Below are 5,339 nucleotides of genomic sequence, written 5' to 3'. Positions count from 1 at the left end.
CCCCCACCGCGCGTCAACAGCTCGGGAGGAGATGCATCTGTCAGAATAAGTTTTCAGGGTCCAGCAGGCAGTGGTGTCGAATCCTGAGCCAGCCTCTGGTGATAACAGCCTTCACCTGCCATTCACCTTCCACCTTCAGCTTATCAATGCTGCCTACTGTCTCGCTGAGATCACCCAGGCTGCTCGACCTTCTTACACAAACAGGCATGAATACAGGACATACAAGTAAACATGCAGACACGCAAACATGCAAAAATGTGGACAAAATGTAAACGATTGCATCTGTTGCCCACGTGGAAGTTGAGCACCAAGAGACACACGAAGGCCATCACGTCTGTACACACTGATTCACTGAGTCATCAAGGCAAAGAATCAGTCAGCACAAGCACAACATTTACTGTGCATTGCACGTAATGATGTACACACAGAACACTGCACACATAATCTTTTTGTGTGTGAACAGACACACACAGTAACACAAACTATAATGCAGACCAGGCTTACTGACATACACAACAAATCTAATGCACACGTAATCGTTTGTGTGTGTATAGATGCACAGAAAAGATGCATGTATACGTCACGCATAATGATATCCACAGTGGACACATACATCATCAATGCCGCACATGTTAACTCTGTCACACAAACACACACACACACACACACACTAGCAGCAGACACACATCACTGGAGAAAACAGAATATGCCAGCAGAAACTTGGAGGTTGTACTAGACTCTAGTGAATATTAATGCGGCAGCAGTGTAGAATCCATCCTTCCTTCCTGAGTGTGTTAATTCACTGACTGCTTGCATTGCCTCTCTTGTTTATTTGTTTGCTCGCTGTTTAATAATTTGCAGATACTGAACAACTGAGCATTATTTGGTGCAAATGCTACATGCTGGCTTGGGTAGATTTTCTAAGCTTCCACTTTTCATTTCCTGCTATGTTTGCTCATTCATCATGACAACTGACAAGGAACACGATAACCTTTTCCGGCGAGTGTGCTTACCCAGTGCAAGCAATTACAGGAGAATGAGAGGGGCCAGGGCCGGTTTTGTTTTAAAGGTTAACATACTTTACATCGAAGCATATCCAGCGTTTGAGAGATTTCTGCTGTCAACTAAATGAACATCTAGTTCCATGAGCTCTGATGAAGACTGCACACAGAGGCACATAAACACATGGCTGCACATGTACATGGAGATACACACTCGTACATAGATGCCCACACACATACACACACACACACACACACGCCAACACCCACCCACACACTCGCTCACGTGCAGGCGACATGAATGGCTTTGTTTTGTTGTCTTCAATGCAAATGCCAATTTCCCTGAAAGACCAGACTCCATTTTTACTTTTTAGCAGTAGCATTTAATCTGCCAATGCCTCTCCTCATTAATTCATTTTCTTGCCTCCCATCAATGTCACTTCTATGCAAGCCAATTAGTTACACTAGCACTAATTAAAGCCCCAGCGATTCTGCAGCGGTCAATAATCAGAACATAGGCTGGGGGAGTGGCACGGTGGCGACATACTGGGCATACGTTATGGTGTCGTCTCTGTCGCCACATCAGCCTCACATGTGGAGGAAAAAGCAGAATCAACAAAAGGAAATAAACTTCACACACCGTTCTCCACTGTTGGCTTTCTTTGTTCCCATAGCGACATGTGCGACCTAGCCGGATTTTGCCTCCTTTGTTGATGTCGATGACAATATGACCTTTATTTAATAAAACTGTACACTTTGTTATAGTGGCACGTTTTCCTCAGAAAAGAAACATCTGTCATTCATGAGCTGTTTAGAGCCACTGCTCACTGAGGTTGAGGGTTAATTTCAGTTTTATTGAAACAGACTGATGACATCACTGACTGAGGTTCTCATTTTGTCTGACAACACCTCCTGAAACAATCACTATATTTATGATTTAATTTAAAGACAAAATAATGGTAAAGCTCAGGGTACTTAAAAATCCCTTTAAAAAAAAACAAAAAAAAAAACAGGCAAATCAAATTAACTGAAGTTTATTTTTTTGTTAATCTACAAATTGTGTATAAAATGTCAGAAAATAGTGAAAAATGATCAACAAAAGCTCTTTCTCTGTCCACCTTTTAGTCTTAAAACCCCCCAAAAATATTAATTTTACTTGAATTTCAGGGAAATAAATACAGAAAAAAACATTTTAATTAACCATTTAATTAGACTACAGTATGAGTAAATTAAACTAGACAAATAATGCATGTTCTTCACTACATCAGGTAGTAATGCATGCTAAGCACTTTTATTCTTCATACTTTTAGTATTATTGGTGGTATATTTTCCTGACAACACATGTAGCTCAGTAGAGTAGCTGAAGTATTTTTAATGCAGGTAATAGATTTTAATATTTTCTCCATCACTGGTTTATCAGAATTCAACATCTTACCTGACAGGTGAAGTAGCAGCTGTATGCTTTGCTCTGGTATCAAAAACGTTGCAGCTGACAGCAATATCAATGATTTATATTTAAGTGTTCCACTAACTAAGGTTTGCTGTTTAGTGCCGTAATAAGGTATGTCCAACATCGATACTTCTGCTGGTAAATGTAAACGTCCTCCTGCTGTAAGGCATCACCACACCCACTTCTATAGATGTCTTTCAAAACAGGTTTTTCATGATCAGTGTATCCCCTTTACATCCCCCTCTCTGTCTGTTTTGTAAGCATTTGTTTGGGGACAAAGAGCCTGTGAAAAACCGAAGCTGTTGAACAAAGTTGATAAGGGACTCTATGAACTGTAAAACTGAGGTGTGCAGGCCTGTCTCAACTTTTGGGAAAGGAAGCAACACAGGGGGCTCAGCAAGTCAATGACAACCCCGGTGTGGCTCCAGGCAGCACGCTATAGGTACAAGCTGAGAGTCATGATGAATTTTAAGTATGAAATTTGAAAAATGTTGTGGAAAGCAAGGTAAGCTTCAGTGCTGGTGTCATGAATAATGAAAATGTTCAACAAAAAATCAGAATTTTGACAAAAACAATGGTAACAATTTAATGACGAAACAAACAGCATGTCACCTCAGGCATGTTTAACGTGTCTATGCATTTATGGTTTCCACGTGTCATTTACAGGCACAAAATCACATCCAAAATGGGTAAGGTTGTGGGGAGGGGGGGTTATTCATCACAACTTGATGGTGTACAATGGAACACCAGATGTAAAAAAAAAAAAAAAAAAACAGTCAGTATTATAGTATATCAGTATTCCCAAAGAGGTCTAAAAGTTAGTTTTGATAAAATGATATACTCCCAGAGCATAGTACAACTGCTTTATTATTATATTGCAATGTATAATACATTCCTCTTGAACATGTTTCAGTTGCTTTATTTTCTAGATAACTGAGTGTTCTTTCAAATCGAACATGGCAAGTTGTGCACCCACAGGAAATGACAAGTGCAACATCTGACTGTGATTATCACCCACTAAAATATCTGTTTGTTCCACAATCAGTCCAGGCTAATAAATAATGCTGACAGCTTCTCAAGAGTATAAACACTCGGTGCAAATGCTCTGCACCCATATAATGTTGAACCCAAGTAACTTTGGCACTCCGGCATGCAGAGGGGCCGGGAATCAAAGTGGCAACCTTGCAATTAGTGGATAACACACTCTTTTCACAAGTTTGAAAAGTAGTTGGAGATCCCTCCTGCTAACAGGACTGTCCAGGAATAAAGACGGAGCCTTGACGAAGGCAAAGGGAAGCTAGTATGCCAGAATATTGACTGGGTTGGGCAAAATGCAATTGTCTTAGCTCGTTAATGCAAAAACAAATAGCTCCTTTTCTTTTTATTTTTTAGTTTTTTTTTTGCATACCATCCCCCATACAAACTGAGGTCATAAGCCACTCTCTGATTAATCACTGCCACCTGCTTTGCACAGTATGAATCAATTAGGCTGTCTTTGGTGTCGGACTTCAAAGTGATGAGCGCTGAAGTGCATTTTTGTTTGTTTTCTTACTGGCTATATAAAAAAAAATTATTAAAAGAACTTCATAAAGGCATTGGATACTCTGACATCAAACATGGTTGGCACAGAAATTATGAGACCCCAGGAGACAGCAGACATGGTAACCTACTGATACACTATAGGCCAAGATATATACGACGATTGTAGAAATCATAGAATCCAGTTTTGAATGACTTCCAATTCTGAAATCCCAACAGAAAACACATGAACCTTTACTTTGACAGAACAGAAATGGTGTTTGTTCTGCTTTAATCCCTGTTCTCAGTCCCAGAACAGGAAGCTGGCTGAACACACACACACACAGTCAAATATATAGTAAGTTGCTATAAATTATCAAAGAAGAATCCATCAAAGAAAGTTGATGGGTCTGAAGTCCAACACATGCCAGCTTGGACGCTTAAGGTTCAAGGTTCAAGGTCTTTATTTATCACAACCACAGTCATTTATGGTATAACGGGCCAGTAGTTGTTAAGACAGCTGGGCGTGGTTTTCTTGGGGACAGGAACAATCACAGACTGTTTAAAGCACCTGGGGATGATGCACTGGGAGAGCAAGAGGTTGAATATTTCTGTGAACACTGGTGCAAGCTGGTTGGCGCAGGTTTTCAGGACACGGCCGGTTATACTGTCAGGTCCTGCAGCTTTCTTGGTATTCACGCGCTGAAACATCCGCCTCACGTCATGCTCCGTCACGGTGCGCGTCTCCTCCTCTCTGCTGGGCAGGATGCGCGCCTCTCGGCTGGGAGCCTCGAAGCGCGCATAAAAGTTGTTGAGTTCGTCGGCCAGAGACACGTCAGCACTCACCATGGGCACAGGAGTAAAACTGTAATGCGTGAAGTCCTCAGCTTGTAAATGTTTGGAAGCTGGTTGTATATTGACATTCTCTTCTGAATGTGGAACCTCTTTAACTAAAGTGCTCCACCTTAGCTAATGCTATACTTGATTTGTGGTATTATAAAGAACCTTGACTTGAGGGACAGACAGTGGTTAAGTGTCACAAGAACTAACATAGTGTCAGTGGGTTGAGAGTACACGTGCAAAGATTGGGTTGTGGAGTCTGTAGATCAAAGAAAACAGGGTTTTGATCCCCCAACCTGCAACATAATCCTGGGTCTTGCAGATTTGTCCAATGTTATCATTCTTGTTTGTGAACAGGTTGTACCTATCACACTGTGCCAGATCCAGAATTGTTCAGCATATCCTTCTTTGCATTGGCAAAAATGTCCTCATGTAAATAATTTGTGACTTTGTTGTGATCCTGAAGTTATAGTAGAGCTTTTTGACTTTCAACAGTGCATTTGCAGTATTTTTTTAATAGAGGATAAAGG

The sequence above is a fragment of the Stegastes partitus genome, unplaced genomic scaffold, assembly GCF_000690725.1.
Source record: "Stegastes partitus isolate 25-593 unplaced genomic scaffold, Stegastes_partitus-1.0.2 Scaffold23, whole genome shotgun sequence".
Lineage (NCBI taxonomy): Eukaryota > Metazoa > Chordata > Actinopteri > Pomacentridae > Stegastes > Stegastes partitus.
Note: the sequence above shows the minus strand (reverse complement) of the source record.